Source organism: Rhyacophila brunnea, unplaced genomic scaffold (genome assembly GCF_057557595.1).
Source record: "Rhyacophila brunnea isolate RB1 unplaced genomic scaffold, BYU_Rbru_1.0 scaffold_21, whole genome shotgun sequence".
NCBI classification, from domain to species: domain Eukaryota; kingdom Metazoa; phylum Arthropoda; class Insecta; order Trichoptera; family Rhyacophilidae; genus Rhyacophila; species Rhyacophila brunnea.
In genome coordinates, this window is record NW_028232871.1 from 312,367 (window position 1) to 333,987 (window position 21,621).

The 21,621-nt window shown below is 33.6% G+C and overlaps 2 protein-coding genes across 2 annotated transcripts in view; one reads left to right on the top strand and one right to left on the bottom strand.

Moving 5' to 3' along the window:
• The window catches only part of LOC147070576 (uncharacterized), a 221,352-nt gene that overhangs the window by 132,728 nt on the left and 67,003 nt on the right, over positions 1-21,621 (bottom strand). The window lies entirely within an intron of this gene.
• LOC147070580 (acyl-CoA:lysophosphatidylglycerol acyltransferase 1-like) overlaps positions 1-21,621 on the top strand; it is a 767,070-nt gene that overhangs the window by 61,703 nt on the left and 683,746 nt on the right. The gene's annotated exons all lie outside the window — the stretch shown is intronic.

The window sequence follows — 21,621 nt, forward strand, 5'->3', positions numbered from 1 at the left end:
GTTAAAGCATATACTAATAATTACTTACCAAATACTAATGAGACCCCTGAGGTGAAAACTGCGAAACTAAATACTGGATATCTAGCTCACCACCTGGCTACCGCCCACCATGAAAGCTGGAGCGCCCACTAGTGGGCGGTAGGGACCAGATTGACAACCCCTAGAAACTCAAAGATGTGTTGAAGAATGTGTTATTTTCAATATTATAATAATATACTTAAATTAAAGTTTCTCACGTAAATGTAACGAGTATTACCTATTTGAGGGCAGTGGGCGCGATTTATTTTACTTGGATTTTATGATCTGGCTAAAGTACCCTGCTTCAAAACTTTGGTCCATGGTGATGGCTTTTACATTTCTATCTTATTTTAAGTCCATAGCCAAATGTCCACGCAATGGAATTAATTTTAAGAGATAATATAGATTATTTATAGACGATTGTTATAAGGTGATTGCTCCGTCTAGCAGAAGCAAAAAATACGAAACTTGCAATTTGAGGCATTTTTTAAATAATTAACTAATTAATTAATAAATAAATTTATGTAGGTACTTTAAAAACAATCCACTCAACTCAAAAAACAATCCAAAAAAATATTTTTTATTATGAATATATAGATATACTATACTAGCTGACCCGGCAAACGTTGTTCTGCCATATAATTATTTCTAGTGAATATTTTGGTTGTTAAATAAAAAATAACGAATGTATCGTAAGTGTGTGGGGATGGGATCTATGACAGAAAGAGGAATAGAGCACTGTAGACGATGACCGCTAATAAAAACAAAAAAACATCAACCATTCATTTTCTCAATTCAAAATGAGTAATGCTGTTCATAATGAATGAATTACCAGTGACAGGATCTCGTTGTTTACTGTTTATGCAATATCCGTCTTGTCCCTTCCAAAAAATTAGTGGATATTGGAGAGCGTCGTATGAACGGTATGTGTCAGCGATGAACTCCAGATTATTGTTTCTTCTTCGAATCACGATTTCTCGCGTCGATGTGCGGTCGCCAACCATGATTCCAGCAATGTCGTCAACAACAGTCGCATTGAATCGATGTACGTGCTCTCCAGCTGGTGTTTTATCAGGATTGATGACAATAGCGTGATTGTCACTTTGAAATTCGTGCATGTGTGCTTTGAAGAATTTCAATAATTCATTGTGCTGATTCAACAGGGCGTCCAGTTTCGCCTGGCATTAGGCGAATTGAGGCTATTGTAGCCGCAACGTGCATCCACATGATTGATGTCCTTCGCCCATGAAGTAAATTTGTAAAAATGTATGTGGTTCGTTTGGCATTGGCAGCAATGAGCCTACTTTGTGGTATACTTGGCCTTTGATTTTGAACGTAGAATGGAATTGTTGACCATTTGCCGCAGTATTGTGAACTATTTCTGTTGCTCCGGACGAAGTCATTTGGAAGCATGAATTGAATGTGCGAATGGACTTGGAACAGGTTTGAATCTGGAACCGTGCCGATAAGCAAGCCGTTCAATGGTTCTGGTGGTATGTCAATTTCTGGTAGTTGCACTTTTCCTGATTCGCAACACATCCCGGCTGACTCATGTTTGAATTTGAGCGCATGACAATGGGGACATTCTTTGTCCATAGCACCAATCGGCACTTTGGGATGAGCGGAATATTCAATATCTGGCTCTTACTCGAATTGCCGGCCACAGACGGACAGTTCTCGTAACAGGTTGAACATGCCAGTTAATAACTATACAGTTATCTTTGGTAGATAATCTGCTGCGCCCATAGACGGACACTTTTCGACCTTTCAGATGTTTGCCATGTTCAAACTGCCAGCGACCCCCTACTCCCGTGTTTTTGTAAAACTGTTGGAATTTCAACTAGCCGAAAGTTTTCGGGTGACGTTAGATGTTGGTAACGTAAAGTAGAATATACCGCGCGATACAACTTCGGCTGGTGTTGCTTGTTATAAAATACAAATTTATTTATTATTAAAAATGTAATAATATTGTGTACGCGGAGATCGCAAATATTATATTTTATTTATTTTTATGAGAGTAAAACAAAGTAATAGTTATTTATGTAAACATATTATTTTATACAATATAATATAAATGTTAAAATGAAAGTTATTGTGAAAATATAGACTAATAACTCAGTACTCAAATTTTGTTTATTGTATGTAGTGAATATTAAAACTTATTAATTTAAGACGTTCACAACATAAATTAATATACCTAATTGTGAATGACAATCTCGGTAAATCTAAATAAAATTTAAGTATATATTTTAATAATATCATAGTAATTAATTATTATACTGATAATTGATGTAAATATAATTTTGTGGCATGTTTAAAATTATTGTAGGTATATAAAATCAATACCTTTATAAATATTACCGTTTTCTATTACAATATAATATAAATGTTAAAATTTTAGAGAGCATTATAAATATTAAGTTATTGTGAAAATATAGACTAATAACTCAGTACTCAAATTTTATTTATTGTATGTAGTGAATATTAAAAATTATTAGTTTAAGACGTTCACAACATAAATTAATATACCTAATTGTGAATGACAATGTCGCTAAATCTAAATAAAATAGTACCTATATATTTTAATAATATCATAGTAATTATATAATACTGATGATTGATGTAAATATAATTTTGTGGCATGTTTAAATTTATTGTATATAAAATCAATACCTTTATAAATATTACCGTTTTCTTACTTAATTAATACTGTCCATTAAAGGGAATAATTTATTCAAAAGAAAAGATTACATTTTATATTTACACGAATGTGTATAATATTGTTTCGGTGAATCGATAAAATACACAATCCACTAGCGAAATCATGATTTATTTTACCAACGTCATAGGTGTGTATTTTATGTCAATTTGTTTCTAATAAAAACAATTATAACCATAATAAATTCAAAGTAAAATTATTCGTGTATCATCGTTCAAGTATACCCTACCTAAAACTAATTGAAACAATACCCCTGTGTAATATCTCCGCGAACCTAACCGCCATAGTTTTTGACACTTGCTCTGCCACAGACAATAACTGTACGTATATGGGCACGTCTGTTGACAGTTCGACAGATTTAAATGGGGTAGTTAAACTGATCTGTGGTGTGGCCACTAGCGTACAGTTATTGAACAGTTATTGTCTGTGCCATGTTCAACCTGTTACGAGAACTGTCCGTCTATGGCCGCCTTAACGTACAGTTATTGAACAGTTATTGTCTGTGCCATGTTCAACCTGTTACGAGAACTGTCCGTCTATGGCCGCCTAATGCGAGACGAAGGAACGAAGCGGATGTAAATGTTCGATGTACTTGTTGGCGTTGTCGGTCATTTGCTCTGCGTGTGTTAACTACGAACCGGCGCGCTTGGCTCCGTTCCAATTGTCGTTGTTGATTTCGTTCAGCTCGTACCTCTTGTGATTGAAATGCATGCAATTGCTACATGCTTACACGCACGTTTCTGTTATCTTGTTGGATATGTTCGTCTGTTCTTTCTGCTCTACTATTTCGCATGTTTGTTGCTTTATTCGTTCGACGGCCCAAATGACACCCCTTGCGTCTTGCTGGCATTGTGTACTGTAATACACGCACATAAAAATAGATAAATTAAAATAAATCGTACAAAATTTTGAACGCACTGCGTTGTGATATGCCGAATGAAATGTCAAAATCACGCGACGCTTCTCTTGAATTCTTCTCGGACGTAGCGCCATCTGTCATTCAACAACATAAATATTTCGTTTTGTTTGAAATACGAACGACGGTTAAATTTGTTCATACAAAAATAATAAAATCGCGATTAAAAAATGTAAGGGTAGGGGTAGGAGGGTGAAAATTTAGAGTTATAGGTATTTTTTATTTCAAATAATAAAAAAAATACAAAAAAAAATTTAAAAAATAAATAAAAGAAAATTTTTCTGGATAGAGATACCCTAATCACCTAGCGGTATGAAATATACTTGTTGACCTATTCTCATACCTAACAAATATAAATAAAAAAAATTCATAAAAATCGGTCGAGCCATTTCAGAGGAGTTCGACCACAAACATCGTGACACGAGATTTTTATATATATAGAGATTTTCGTTAAATGATCCCGTTTTAATATTGGATATTATTTTGTGGTCATGTTATTAAAATTTAGTTTATGAAGTTATCCTTAATGTATTGAATTTTTTAAACTAATTTGTAGCTGAAATGCTTTTTATATTTATTTAAAAAACATCGATTTTTATGAAAAATAAATAAACATGTATGTATATAACTTGAAATCCTTTTTATTTATATTAAATTGAGCTGAAATATTGTCATTTTCAACACACTATGCAGTGTTTAATAATTTGCCAGTTTTAGAAAATGACAGAAAAGTGAATTAGAAATGACACTTTAAAATTTTCACGAGTAAACGTGAATCAGTTAAGATCGTGTAACTATTCCACTTAGGATATGGTACCTCAACCGAAATGATTGTCATTATTATACTCTCAAAATTTCCTTAAATTCAACCGATTATGACGGTAATAATATAAATCACATTTATTACCTTACACATTGTGTGCACCCTAACAAAATGTATCAGGTCATATTAATAATTGTGGCTCACCATTTCTTTGCGGTTTTGCTGAGTTTCAAAATTAAGTGTGTTTTTAAAATACAGCAAACCGGTGACTTGATTTCTTTTTAAATCGTGCGTCATCGTTGTCATCACAAAGCAGTGACTACAAAGGTATCTGACATCTATAATATACTTACTTCGAAATTTTTCCTCATAAAAAGTAAATATTATGAATGTGCCAGAACTATAATACAGTCATGGCTATATCGGTCAATTAGCAGTATTATTGAATTAATGATTAGCATACCTACTGTTTAAGTAATTATACATGTATGTAAGTAAGGATTATAATATGTATACACATGTATGCACTATTGTAAATTATAATAGCATATGCAAGAATATCAAATTCTTCATCTGATAAAATGCGTTCTGCTGCAAATCGTAGATTGCTTTTTGAGTATTACTAGATCTGTCAAAATACATCGATTATGTCTGCTTAAATGGAGAATACCTGAGTCATCTGCGCTTTGCCGATGACATAGTAATTTTCGCGCAAAACTCAGAAGACCTCCAAAACAGAATGCAGGAACTCGCTGAAGTAAGCAATAAAGTAGGTTTAAAAATAAATGTAACAAAGACGAAAGTCATGTTCAACTGCTTTGCGGGCCAAAAAGAGATCCTCATCAATGGCACTCAACTCGAATAGGTGCAAAGCTACATCTATCTGGGACAACAAGTGTCTCTATATGGATGTATATTTGATGAAATTGTTCGCAGAGTAAAGCTAGGCTGGAGTGCTTTTGGCCGCCTGAATAATGTCTTAACGCGGAAGGACAAAAAGAGGAATGAGTGGATAAGGAAGCAGACGAGGGTTTGCGATGTAATAGAGTTTATTAAAAGCCTTGAATGGAGATGGGCTGGACACATAGCTCGAAGAAGAGACAATCGTTGGACAAATCTAGTCATCCAGTGATATCCAAGAAGTACAAAACGTCCGCAAGGTAGACCTAGAGGCCGCTGGATCGATGAAATGATAAAGTTCTGCGGAAGTACGTGGCAACTCAATGTATAGAACCGAGAGAAGTGGAAGCAGCTTGAAGAGGCCTTCATCCAGCAGTGGGATAGATTCAGGCTGATGATGATGTCTGCTTAAGGGGGACATGCTCGTCGAAGGTCAAAATTGAGTTTTTATTGTATTTTCAAACCATGATCCTGGACACTCGGGGACATGCTCGTCGAAGGTCAAAATTGAGTTTTTATTGTATTTTCAAACCATGATCCTGGACACTCCTTAAACGTTGTAGATAATCTATTTATATAATTTTGAAGCCTTATTATCCTTTATAGTTATTTTAAACATTTGATGACTGCATAAAGTATTGTTGTTACATAAAATAGTATTCTTTTAAACCTCTCGCTCTAATGTTTTAGAATATAGTCATATTTCGGTACATAACTGTGCAGTGGTGTTAAGATTTTTTACATTTATTAATTTTTAAACGCATTTATGAAACCTTTAATATAATTTATTACGAGATAATTTTTGTAAAATATTCACGATACAAAATTATATTGATAATCTCTGTGATCCCAAATTTGACAAGAATTAGGCATTTTACTATTCAAAAAATCGGCAAGGTTAACACATTTGAAGATGATTCTAAAAGATACTTATTATAAGCTATGTTTTTGAACATTCAAGTGTGATAAACATTTTATGAATAATGATTGCTTTATAATAATTATTGACCTAAGAATAAGGTAGTGTTTTTTTGAAATACGCCATTTCTTTTGTCATTCCCTAGTGGTTAAGCTACAACATACGGCCGTAGCCATAAATTGACAAACTATATATAAAGTAGGGAGTAAAATTATGTTAACGCGCGTGTTTGAACATGTACCTAACCGAATTTTTTTTTATTTTTTTTTAAACGGTACATGTTCAAACACGCGCGTCAATATCATTTTACTCCCTACTTCAATTATAGTTTGTCAATTTATGGCTACGGCCGTATGTTGTAGCTTAACCACTGGGGAATGACAAAAGAAATGGCGTATTTCAAAAAAACACTACCTTATTCTTAGGTCAATAATTATTATAAAGCAATCATTATTCATAAAATGTTTATCACACTTGAATGTTCAAAAACATAGCTTATAATAAGTATCTTTTAGAATCATCTTCAAATGTGTTAACCTTGCCGATTTTTTGAATAGTAAAATGCCTAATTCTTGTCAAATTTGGGATCACAGAGATTATCAATATAATTTTGTATCGTGAATATTTTACAAAAATTATCTCGTAATAAATTATACTAATGGTTTCATAAATGGGTTTAAAAATTAATAAATGTAAAAAATCTTAACACCACTGCACAGTTATGTACCGAAATATGACTATATTCTAAAACATTAGAGCGAGAGGTTTAAAAGAATACTATTTTATGTAACAACAATACTTTATGCAGTCATCAAATGTTTAAAATAACTAAAGGATAATAAGGCTTCAAAATTATATAAATAGATTATCTACAACGTTTAAGGAGTGTCCAGGATCATGGTTTGAAAATACAATAAAAACTCAATTTTGACCTACGACGAGCACGTGGGCCGTTAAGAATGTTTGTGTTTGTACTAAATTTGAATTGGAAAAAAATGTTGTTTTTAATATAACCGTATGGCGATATCAAAGAGCAAATATAATGCGGACTATTAGCGAATTTTTAAATCCCGCTGATAAATAGATGACCCAAACGCATGCTTTGCTAGGCCCGTTTGTAAATTAATCAAGTGTTAGCAACCGCATAGTCTCAGAATTCCAGAAATTAACATCTGCAAAATAAACTCGTTGTACCTGTGCAATTACCGAGCTATGCTGACACTGCTGACAGACTACATAATATTTATATTTATTATTTAAGGTTTACAAAAAAAGTAATTAAGTACATATTGGTATCAGCATCACGTAGATAAAGAATATTGGGGCAAGTAGGTAAATTTTGAGAAAATCAACATATTCTTTTTATTCAGTATTTTTTTATTCGGTACCTACCTACACATAAAATAAAATTTAAATCACATATTTCTGCCAAATTCTATCAATTAGTAGTTTCCGTAGGATAAAATGAAATATTTTAAAAATTCAATGACTCATAAAAATGTTTTTGTAATGAATAAATAATATTTTTTAACATTACTTGATAAGTATTTGGGATACTTGAACATAGGGGATATTATTTTTTAATAGTTCGTGTCTTTCGGTAAGGACATTGGTACTACTGTTGAATTAAAAAGGGAAAAAATATACTCATCTTAGATCAGGGTAATATTCAAATATCCCTTTGTGTTTATATCAGCATTTTCAAAGTAATCTCATTGAGATCATCATAGTATTCATAGTGAAGTGTACTGCCGTCCGTTTACTATTCATCACGCACCGTGTAATTCGCGCTTTGCACATTTTTCACAGGATGTTTTTCGAACACACATTATTTCAGCATAATAGAATATCATAATGATATGTAGTAGTACCGCTGACCGTTGTGCATATTAACAATGGCGAACATGTTCAAACATGCTTCATAATAATATTATGACAACACGTGATTTCTCCACAGAAGGAATGTGCAATGGATTTTATATTCAATTTAAAACGCAGTATTTGTATCAAATTTATTTATCACGTGTGCAACGTAATAAAGTATAGAAATAAAATAAATTAATATGTTGCTGAACAGTAATAACTTCTAGTTTGACACACTAAATGAGTTGTGGAGTAAGAGCATCAATAGACAAGGAAATAAATCACTCACAGAGTAAAAAGTAGCGTAACAAATTATCTATTATCGATGATTTATTTTGTGTACTAACCTTATCTATTTTTAATATCAAAATATTTCATATTGACCACAGTCCGGCCACTCTCCAATCTCCATATTCACATAAATAATGTTTACGTTGCTAGATTTTTTTTATAACTTATTGGGAATCGAAGATTATCATACTAATACAAAGGTAGATCTGTCACAAACACACTACATACTTACATAAAATGAATGAAAAAATGGCAATCTGTTAGAGTTAGATTATGGAAATATAGGATCGCTCTTCGATAACAAGTTGTCTGAAAAATGATTGATTTGAATTTGAACAATAGTTAAAAGCCGATGTTTCTTTAAAACTACGTTAGCATACGCTAGTATCTTATATCTCTTATGTCTTGTCCAGTCCAAGATACATGTTATTATGTCCGAACACAAATATTATACTAAGGTTTATAAAATTTTCCCGCCACACAAATGCATGTGTACAATCGTTTGTTCGAAATTTAACGCACTTCGACACCTACAATTAATAATATTATAAATTTAAATGTATTTTGGACAGTTCACATCCTACAAATTTTGGGAGCTATCATAAAAACAAGAAACAGTAAAAGACCCTCAAATACGGCTACCTGTACTTCATTTGTCAGTACATTTGCACATGTTTTCCATCTCCGGGGGAATATAAACAAATATGTGACGTCGGTTAGTAATTAAAGTAATGTTTATTTTGTTTTAAAAATACAAAAGCCGATCGCTAATAGTAACCCAATTTGCAAAGCGCTTCAGAGAGTAGATATTAGGAGCCATTAGTTAAAAATTGTCACAATTAAGTATGGTACCTATAGCATAGTGGTCTATGTGCATGGACGCGAAACCCGAGAGATGCAGGTCTGATTCCTGCTGGGTGTCGTATTTTTTCAAAAAAAAAAAATTCTATTTGTTATATATTTTCTCGTAAGTGTTTTCAAAATTATGTATAAGTATTTCATAAACAAACATGTTTGTCTTTTTTATATAATTATATTGTTTATTTGTTTACTCGGATGTATTTTGGTTTGGGTGAGTCATTACAAGTCATGAATAATCTTTTGTGTGCGCTAAAACCGTGAGGATCTTGGTCCCTTCAAACATCTACGTTTTCCTCCATTCTGATCTGCCATCCGCTCTCAGCACTCCTCTTTTGACTTCTTTCCGTCTTTATTTTCTTCCTGGTCCACTACTGACTAAACGTGAGACATTTCGCCGCTGTTTGATCGTTCTTACGTGTCACATGGCTACCCCACCGCAGGCGTTGGGTTTGATAAATCTGACAACGTGAGCCTCATTAAAGAGGGTTTGGAGTTTATAATTATAGCGACGACGTGTGCCATCCTTGTAGATTAGTCGCACAAGAAGGAAAAAGGCTGTAATTTTTAAAACTAAATTTAGCACACATCGTGTCCACACCCCATCGTCAACGTTTAGAAAGAAGAGTCATTTAATTTCACCACCCCCAACAAAACGGCGCCCATGATTTCTAAATTAAATTGCCTATAAATTCAAATCGCGTGATATCAAATTGGGAAATACAAATAAGTCCATAGGATGAGATATCAAGATGGCGTCCAAATTGGCCGCCCTGTAAAAAATATAATTACATGGTGCTTTTAATATTTTTCTGATGATGTATTTTACGACAATATGTAATATTTTTTTACATATGTACTATGTAGGTACGTTAAATCGATCGAGGTGGTAAATTTTACTTCAACGCAATATACCTAGGTACTACATTTCATCATAATCATTTTATATTAAATACACCTAAAAAATATGCAAAGTTCTGCAATATTTTTATCTGAGACAATGTGGGGACAAATAAGGTGATAGTATTTTAATTTATTTATGTTTACAATTAAAAATAAACAAATGCAATTCCAAAGTTAGATTGATTGACAAAGTCATCTCTATTAATGGTAGTTCTTCAATCAACTGTCAGGTCAACCTGAGTTATTTTCGTTGCATATCTTTGCGCTGTTTTTTTTAGTTTCGAGTTGTTAAATGAAAACTGTTTTTACACTTGGAAATAACTATTTCATTATGTTCAAGTCACGAGTTACGTACTTAATAATACGTACGGCAGCTGTGTCTGAAATAAATACCTACCGTCATATTTTATTTGAGAGTGATATGACCGATATACCTTATATTAAAAATAAACAAGTATCCATTATTATTTAGAATTTAACTACGCATCTGGCGATTATCTATGGTTGTTTTGAATATTACAATAAATTCTAAAGAGATGTAAATAGACAAAATGGAATGTTAGAAAGTGCCGAATGACACCTATAAGTAAACGTCAATCAAATTATTGGTTAAAGAGAAAGTGATTGTATTGTTTTGGACAATATCTTGTCATTCTACTTATTAATTGGACCAAGCCGACTCCTATTTTAGATTAAAAATAAACGATACTGTAAATTGCGTTCCATATCACAAATAATGAAATCAACGAATAGGGCACACTGCACACAGTATATAAGATCAGTAGGCTAGGTTGGTTGAGTAATTTCCTTATATTTATTATCAGCTTCATGTGCGTTCCAGTACCTACTCACAGGATTTTTTTCAGTTGTCTCTGGATTACCGACACTAATGATTATCCGGTCTCATTCAATTTGGTCGGTCCAATGTGTGGATATTGTATTTATTTGGTATTCGGTAATGGTGTATATACACATTTTAGCCTTTAGCCTAGTCGCACAATGAAAATCTTCTCGACTGAGATATTATAGTCATACCTAAATCAAAACTGGGCGCTATAAATGCAATTTTCTTTCGCAACGGGACAGTGACGTCACACGGCAAACCAAAATGAATGACGAAGTGAGATATTTTGGGATTATATCTGCAACCCTTCATTGATGGATTTGTTGATGCAGCCAAGAGAACGCACTAAAGCAGGGGCTACCTATACATTTTTTTATAGTTTACTTGATCTATCGCATATCCCGGTAAGTTTATAGATACGTCTCATCTCTGATGTTCTGATGATCTCAAAGTTAGTATGTATGCTGTAAAGCAGGGGAGGGGACAAACTTGTTGGATGGAGGGCCAAATTCAAGAATTCAAAATGAGCGGCGGGCCGCAAGTAAAATACCATTTTTAGATATGCACTATTTATTATCACGAAAAAAAACATTACAAAAAAAATAATGAGAAGAAAGAAACTGTTGTACATTTTTGAACATTTTTTTAAAATTCAGCTGTTAATTTTGTAGTTGATATATTCAAAACTGCTTCTAAATGGGCATCGGAGATATTTGATCGTAAAGAATTTTTATTGAGGTTCATGATCGAAAATGTTTGTTCACATATATAGGTTGAACCAAAAATAACAAACATTTTTCTTGCATAATCTTTAAGTTGGTCGAATTTGTCTGAATTAAGGGCATTGTAAAATTTGGAGATTTCTTTATGACGATGCAATTCTCTTAAATCAGTGTCACACTGCAGATCGATAAGTTGTAGCTCTGTCGGTACACTATCAATCTCTATTGATATACGTACAATATTTACATACAGAGCGAAATTACAATCCGAAATTTCTTTCCATTCATTCCCAATCGATGTTCAACGTAGAAAATAGTGGTTACATAGTCGGAGACGAGACGCAAGGAAGACGTACTGAGATAATACATTTACGAAACAAAAAATTCTTCAAATTTTAATCTATTGTCAATATTTTTTAAAAATTATAAAAAAGTTATTCGTAATCAGAAGTACAATTAATAATGGCGGGCCGCAAAAAAATACCCTTCGGGCCGCAGTTTGCCCCCCCCTGCACTAAAGCATATACCTACTCTGTTTCGATTTGCTGCTTTTAGTGTATATTGCTGCAAAAAGATTTTATAGCAGTAAGCTTTTTAAGAGATGGATTTTAAGCAACCTTGAGTTGGCTCTGTCTTTTCATATATTTTTCAGCCGCGAAATTGCACGCTTTTTCAATGCCAGCCATCTTATTTCTTCTTCACACGCTCCAAGATGCGAGATCCCTGATATATAAAATCATTCACCACCTCGAGGGTGGTTCTTTTCTAATAGGTGGTTTGAGTCAATTATCATGACATTCATAGACATATAATGATATTGAGGCCTAAATATTTTTGTTAATCTGAGATCTCGTATAATATACCTATTACCGATATACATTACACATCACCATGTCCGATCTTAAAAGGATCAATATGAGCCTTCACAAAGTGGAGGTTGTATTAACAAATTTTTATGCGATATATTCCGGTTTGGCAGGGTTTGTCCCCATTTAAAGGTGGGTCCCTTCTGAAGTGCAAGCCGGTTTGAAATTTAGCACACATTTCAATGAACTCTCCTAGTAGGAATTGAATATTTCAGTACAGAAACTAAGTTCAATTATAAATTATAATTTCTGTCTACAATCCACTTACGATAACGGATTTCCCCAAGATGGGTAATGTTTGGTTTTAAAAAATTATCTCAGCTTGGAATTTGGATGTATACTTTTGTGAAAAAAACTAATCAAACATAAAACCTGTCAATGTTAAAAAAATGTTTCACACAGGTAACACAAAAGTGGGTTATGAGTGAGTGTGGAGAAATACGAGATAAATTTACTTAAACACCTGTTAAAGAATAATGTATTATTTTCAATATTTATCATAATATGCATTACCTAAACGAAACGTATGGGTAATAATATATTATTTGAAGACATTTAGGTGACGTTGTATTTATTGAATTTAATGACTTGACCGTCATTAGGTCATACACTAAAAATGTCTTCAAAGTCTAGGTCTATGGCAACTGGCTTTCACGTTTCTATATTCTTATTAATCTGTTCTGTGGTTTCATATCAGAATCTGTTTCGTTTGAATCAAATTATATTATTTTAGTACCCAAAAAAGCACTGAGTTGTTGAATTGATTATGTTACATGGAATTACGTGTCTGGCTGATGATGGTGATGATCAAGAAAATGATTGATTTTATTACACAATGATCCGGTAGAAATAACCAGTGCGTCTGCTTTATATTTCAATTGATTAATTGATTGATTTTTTTACAAATTCTTTTTCTGCGCAAGGTTGGCAACGTTGTACGTTCACATTCACAACCGGAGCATCTAATAAAGTTATTTGTTGTTTATTTTTTATTTTTATAAACATAGCAAGCACCGCAGCATGCTTTCGTAATGGCCAGCATGGTAGGTGGGACTCAACACAGCGTCGAACAGCGGAATACTAGGTCAATAGTCACGGGCTGCGTTTGCAACAAAAACGGTCCGATTTACGTACACGCTCCGGTGCCAGTGGCGTAACTTTAGTGGCAAAATTGAGAGGGTACAACGGTTAACCGTAAAACTTAATACCAACCTACATACATCTTGCAAGCAAAAATTAATGCCCGTACGAAAACATTTGTTTGAAACTTAACGCATGTCCACGCCTGTTAATAAAAATAATGCAGTTCGACAGCATCAGTCCCGTCCGGCTCCGTCTCGGGACGGAACGAGCACTTAAAATCACTTCTTTCAGACACGTTTAAAGCGTCATGGAAGACGGTCGTGCATATCCACGGCTGTACATACATGACGGGTGGTGGTAAGAACTTAAATACCACATCGCACAATTTTGTGCAATTTAATCAAAACAATATTCTATTAAATCACGCGTCGTTACTATTAATTATAATATTATGTAAGTATCAGTGGCGAAGAGTGAAGGTAAGATTTGGCAGAATCCGTACATTGAGAATGATTAAGGATAGTATTTTTTTTGAAATCATGTTGGCGATAATTCTCGTCTAGTTCCGAAAATGTACTTTTTACCACGTTTTTCTTAGCTCGTATTCTTGTTTGTCCGGTGGTTATTTACCCAGTATAAATCTTGCAATCGATTTTTAACTAACTTCCCGACTAGCTAGACATTTTACACTTTTATAATATATCAGAACACGATGCCAATGCATTATTTTAATACTTTTAGCCATCTTTAAGTAGAATTGAATTCATTTTCAGTTAATTCTGTTTTGTATGAAAAGTTATTTCGGAAGAAATCCGTAATCAAATCCACTATTATTGGTTGCTAAGTGGGTGGTCCTAGCAACTAAATTATTAATATATACGTGCGTTACTATGGAAATCAAAATGACATTTCAGTATTCTATATTTGTTTGTTTGTTGCAAAATAGCAAAAAAATGATTTGTTGACAATTGTCTTATTTGTCCTAAATTATTAATACATAGAATTGTCAAGTTTATATGATTCAACAGAAAATTTAGAAACGTTTTAGATAAAAAGTTCTTTTTATCTTGTAATTATTTTAATAACGTTATTGCTATTCTATTATTCGAGTTCTGGTAGATAATCAGATTCTTCTACATATCTATAAATTTATGGAACCAAATATTAAACAGTGACATACACTTTCGTTGGATAGAAATACCAAAAAAATCCATTCCAACATACACAAGTGTCGGACGCTGTCACATATAATGTAATATGCTCGATTACTTTATTTAGAAAAAAAGTTACAATAATAATTATTTACTATCGGCATATAATTATTAAACTACATTATACTTTGTCACGCCACTGAAAAAACAGCTCGCAGATTGAAGATTCGGGGAAAGTACTATACAGATATATGTACTACTCATATATAATAATTTGTTGTATATGAACGTCATAATACAATGCATACATAGGTATATATATAACACATTTTTTTAGAGACGTTCTCAGATGGACAGCGACTTGTTGAAGCATTGTAATCTGAGCGCATAAATAAATTTTCAACGCATTGATTATACGGATCTAATCAAACGTTTCATATGTCAAATTAACATTAAAAGTACTTAGATTTTTTTACTGATGTAGGAAACGAATCCGGATCTACCGCACGATATTCTAATGCTCTGCCAAACTAGCCACGATAAAAAAGATGTTTAATATTTGTATTATTATTCTAAAAAAAAAATGTTCTTATTGTGGCATATTTACAGATACCACTAAGTATATTTTTTTTCGTGAGGTTTTTGCGAAAAAATCTTAAGCCGGGTCCACACTAGTTACATGTCGCGTGACAACATCGTTAAATTTTACGATAAGTATGATAATTATCGTAAAATTTAACGAGGTTGTCGCGCGACATGTTGCCAGTGTGGACCCGGCATTACGCTTATTAAGTTACTAAGACTGCAAACATCCATTTTTCGGCATAGACCTCTCCCACTTCTCTCCATTGCGTCCGGTCCTATACCTACCGCATCCCATCGAGTCCGGTGGGTCTACTGATATCATCCGTCCATCTAATAGGATGCCTTCTAGGAAACTCAAAAATATTCGGAAATAGGTTCCCGTATCGGTGAAATAGGAACAAGGCATGGGAAAAACTTAAAAACGTGTTCTTTTCAATTGTTAGATACGTCTGTATTTATCATCTACTTACGTTTATCATTTAAACGAAACGCACATTCAATATTGGTAATATTTTAGTAAACTCGATGCTCTTTGTGCTTCGTGTGTTTTATAACCTGACCGTTATAAAGTAATAAACAAAACCCTGCTTCAAATCCTTGATACATGACGGATGGCTATCACATTTCTATCTTTTTAATCTATTCTGTGGTGTCTTCCAATACTTCGAAGCTTCCTTTCCATTTCTAGATTTTTCCCTCCAACATCACTGGTTTATTAATTTGGTAGTTTCTGAATATATATAATTGAAACATATATATATTATTAAAAAAAGTGGAATTAGTACAAAAATACGTTTTTATTAAATTTATTAACACAATGCTTTTATACCATGTATGACAGTTAACACAATTAAAGTACTCGTAATTGGAAAATATTACGTATAAGTAAAATTTATTAATACATTTTTATATAACTGAGTTAAAATGCCTCCAAGTTGAAAAAGAAAAACCTATTAATCCATGTTAAATTATTGAACTAAGGGCTACTGAGCCGTCTCCCGTAAATATCTTCTTCTTCTTCTTGTGTTATCCTCAATCGGTGATCAGCATCCATCAGAGTTGGACTCATATAACCAATAAATGTTCCGTCTTAATCTGCTAGGTTTACCGTTTTCTTTGATAATGATCTGGGGAATGCTGTGCTTTTGCCATTTTATAATATGGTTGAAATACCTACTGCATTTTTCTAGTTTTGATACTACATAGAAATTCTTGATTCACTCCCACTCTTTGAGGACATCGACATTTGTCAGCTTATCAGTTCAAGGAATTACGAGAAAATGTATACATAATATAGAGCCACAACCCGGAGATATATATTATTTATACATTGGCTCTATACAATCGATGTGAATCTTGACCGCCTCACGAAGAGGTTTCTTAACAGTTTTTTAATCAAATATATGCTCAAACACGATTGGAAAACAACATACAAATTTGCCAGACCTGGAATTCGAATCCGAAACCCACGACCTCAGCGGACATTTTACCACCCGTCCATCCTGACTAATTTTAAGATCACAGAATCCGTCGATTAATATTGTATCCTTTGTTGTTCGGGAAACGCCTTCAGTGGCAGCACAAAAATAGGGACATTCTAAAATCAAATCATCCCCCCTCCCCGTCACTTATCATCTGTCACGCGGGGCCGCTAATAGCCAACTTCACACAACTGTAGCAATTTGATTTGATGGTAAAAAAATGTGTCGCTGGCATCAGTTCTTTCTGAACTGTGGCTCGCCTTTTTATTTCGATCGATCATGTTTGTGTAGACTGTAAGTATAATAATATTATTCATTCTTTCTTTTTTATCATCTAGTCAAGTTTTGTTAAACACAACGATTACACCGGTTTATCCATGTTATTAATATTAATCTTCAGAATAGAAATTGAGTGTTTAACTTATTAAAAAATATAAATAGTAAATGTAAATACATATTTACGAATTAAATAACATGTATAATTTGAAAATACCTACTTCTGAGAAATATATAACATGACCACTAGAAAAAATCTTTGTGATATTTTTCTAGTGGTTATATATTTCTCAGAAGTATTGTCAAATTATGTATGCTCAGTGAAGCTGCACTCGTACTAATTACAGAGGTTCTTAAGCCACAAAACCCGGCGTCGTCCTCCTGCTACGCTTACCATTGATCTTTCCTTGAATGGCAAGTTGGGGAACGCTATACTTTTGTCCTGCATTCCCATTCATAATGTGGCCGAGGTACTGTAGTTTACTACGCAGAACTTCTCGGTCCTTACTAGGGATTCCAATCCCGGGATCCCGAGCTATTTTCGATACCTATGAATCCCGGGATTGATAAACATAATCCCGGGATTTCGGGATTGATTTTTTTTATCCATTTTTATGGAAAATAAAATAAAAGCGAAAATATAACAGAAAAAATAATTTTAATAAAAAATAACTACATTAGAAATAAACTGAGTTTGAATGAAGTTTGATTTATACCCATGTGTAGGTTGCCGATTCATTTTATTTTTTCACATAAATTATTAAAAATTCAAAGATTGAAAAAAAAACAATGCTTCGCATTATTAACAAAGTTATTCCACCATGATATCATACGTTTTACGGCAGTTTCAGATTTGGATGACTAATTAGATTTATGAAGCGGAAAGGCCATAATTACGCCAAGATTATTTGCTATACTATTTTAATCCATTCATTAAGTCTTTACTATCAGAAACAGCAATCTCCTATTAAATTCACATTATTATTTATATTACAATATTATTTACTCCGTTAAACTTGTGTATTTCCAAGATTGAACGTATACAATATTAACAATAAATGTCTTAAATAGTATAAATTATACTAGATTTATTTTTGACCGATTTTATCAATGTTATTTGTAAATATAAAATTTTTATATAAACAATGGAAAAAATGCCAATCCCGGGACCAGTCCCGGGATCCCGGGATTGTCAAATTGTAATCCCGAAATCCCGGGATCAGAATTTTGGCTCGGGATTGGATTCCCTAGTCCTTACCCATTCAATTGAGAACTTCAACATTTGTCACCCGGTCAATTTTGAGGATGCGTCCATACAGCCACATCTCGAAAGCTTCAACTCTCCGTGACATCTCTTGGTTTAGCGTCCATACTCATTTTCTATTTTATGGAAAATGTTCATTATATTGATGTCTCGTTAGTGTCTACATGAAAAATGTGTAATGGCCAAATAGTTAGAATATTTGGATTTAGTATTTTGGAATGCATGCATACCCGGAAGAGATCTTCTAAATTCCCGTTACCTATCTAAGACTTTCGTCGATTTATAAAATATGACAATGTTTACTGAAGAGAAACCTAACCTATAAAAGAACTGTATAAAAAGTTGTTTTTTCTTAATCGTCGTTTTAATAATCGTCAATTTTTTAAATTTAGTCCAAGACTGTACATTCTATTATTGTCGTTATCAAATTTGTTGTTTTCATTAAAAAAAATGTACAGGGTTTTGTTTAGAGGCGCTGGTTTTAAATGCAATTCGAAAGGAATAAAACCCGTTTTGTTCGGCTTCCTGAGTTTGATGACCGATCTAGTGTGACGCTTCCCAAAAATATTACGATAGAGTTCGGCTTTTGTGGAGAGAGAGGCAGGAGAGCAGCCATGATGTCGGAAACACATGTAAATTTTTCACACGATCCTCGGTCGGGGAGATGGCTCCGATAAAACTTTATTGCATATTTAAACGATTCAATTCGCTTATCGAAAAACAGATCTCTCGATCGTTTCCAATGTTCGGAAATTTGCTTTACGGGCTGCCGCGATATCGTAACTTTGTGACTAAAAATTTAAAATATTGCGCTACAATTTGTGTCTATGTTTATGGTTACAATATTTTTATTGCTATCATTTTCTTTCAACTCAATGTAATAAATATTTTACGGGATCTTAGCGACTATTGCCAAAAATTGGATCGCTTTATGCTCATTGATTTTTTTTGGATGGACCTTGGTAATTTCGAGCAGATTCCTCAATCTCCGACTTCCATTCTCCTTCACCAGTTGATTATTCCTTTAGGTTCCATGAGGGAGAGGGTGATGAAGTGATTTATTTATTTAAAAAAAAGACACGTTGAGCACATAACAAATTATTAATTCAGGACGTTCACAACATGACATTTTGAATAAAAAGTACAAGTTAATCAATTAGAGAAAAAAATGTTATAGAAAAGAAATAAAATAAAAAAACACAATAGGTAATTCAAAAATAAAAATACAAATTAAACAATAAAATAGAATTTTAAAACAAGATAGAGGTAGCTGTAATGTAGATGTTTATTGTCTTGATGCAGAGTACAAGAGTTATAACAGCTCTTGCTCAGACCGAGCCGCGATCCGGTGGCGACGACTACCGATCAGCTGTTAACGACAATACTGAGAGCGAATTAAGGTTGACTGTGTCGAGTGACCGGACTCGAGATGATTGGCGAGTTAAGGATAGTTCTCGATATTGCACATGAAAGCAAAACATTACATGAGTAATTTTTCCAATTAATAAATCATAATATACACTGTTGATCTAGGTTATGATTGAGGAAACTGCTGAATATCGCTTCCGCCACTCTGTTTTGTTTTGTAAACAAAATATGAATATTGAAATGTGTCACACTTGTAATACTGAGTGGTATGATTACTACACTTCCATAGATCGAAAGTCATTCTATACCTATGCAATCAACCTACCAAAATCGTAGTCTTTGATTTTTTTTCTAATCCACCTTCTTGCTGCTTGATCGTCCAAACGTGCCACGTGGCTAACCCATCGTAGGCATTGGGTTTAAAAAATCTGGCTTCGTTAAACTCATGAAATATCTCATGGTTATAGTAACGTTTCCAAATACTTTCTACGTTTATATACCTCAGTCATGTCCAACGTGTCCCCATAGGAATTCAGTCATGAAAATATAAAATATGTATAAACCTATTCGGTTGTAGTATATAATAATATGAGATATCGTTGATATTTTTATCGCTATTTTTATATCCTCAAATAGCCTACATGAAAGTCGTTTAAAAAATGACCACTAAAGCCCTGCGTAACCTCATCGTATCACGACCTGTTGCAGGCGTGAAAGAAAGAGATGCTGTGAATCCGCATGCTTTAAAAGAGTGTATAGTTTGACGATGAGTCCAATGAGTCTTCGGATAAGAAACTCACGGCGATTGGGAAATTGAGTGTTCCTTAATGATGGTGAAGTTAGTGTTATTGCAATTTGTATCACCGTAAAAGTTTCACGAGTCTTGACATAAGACAAATATTATGGTATTAGTATAGTATGTTTGTTTAAGTTGAAGAATAATAATGGAAGAGTGCGGTAGATCACAACCAGTTATGGTTCTTCATAGTACATCATAACGTACTCGAAGTCGGACATGTATGATAACCATGGGCGCCGGCAGCATGGTGCAAGGTGGTGCTAGTGCACCACCTTTGCCTCAAAAACTTTTTTGGATAATTTATTATTGTGTACCTAATATAACAATATTATTTATTGAAGCAAACTTCTTCACATAAAAAATCATTTTAATAGTAGAAAAAACAAATTTATTTAAAATATTTTGCAAACGATGACCTGCGCAATGGAAGAACATGGCTTTTGGGTACTCCACCTATGATCAGACATGTTGGCACAGCCATTGTATCCTTGTCCAACCAACATAATATGCCTATCTATGTGCCGTTATAGTAAGGTTTAAGTAAGTGAATATTGACGGGACATGGAAACATCGCCCCCACTAGGGAGAGGCTGGCAGGGCTCTAGCCTGGGGCTCCGGCGTGGCGGATCGACCAGTTAAGTGAGAAAAACACACCACAAATTTGCTCTAGTAGTAAAAAAAAGTCTAATTCCTCAATGATTATTAACATTTGAAATTATGTGATATCATGATTAAAGTAATTAAAAGTTCACGTGTAGAATTTTATTTTATAATTTCATAATAAAATCACACCGCCCTTAACCATAGCGATAGGTAGATCCTGGCCTGAGGGCCCGCTTCAGGATGTTGGGGGGTCATGCAGGGAATTATGGGTTGCTGCAGATTATAAGCTGCGACGGCTACGCGAAATATACAACATTATTTTGGTGGAATAAGAATATGAATTTGCTTACATGCACCACCTTACACAAAATTCTGGCGGCGCCCATGATGATAACCTGTATAGTGTATATCCTGGAACTAACGGATTAT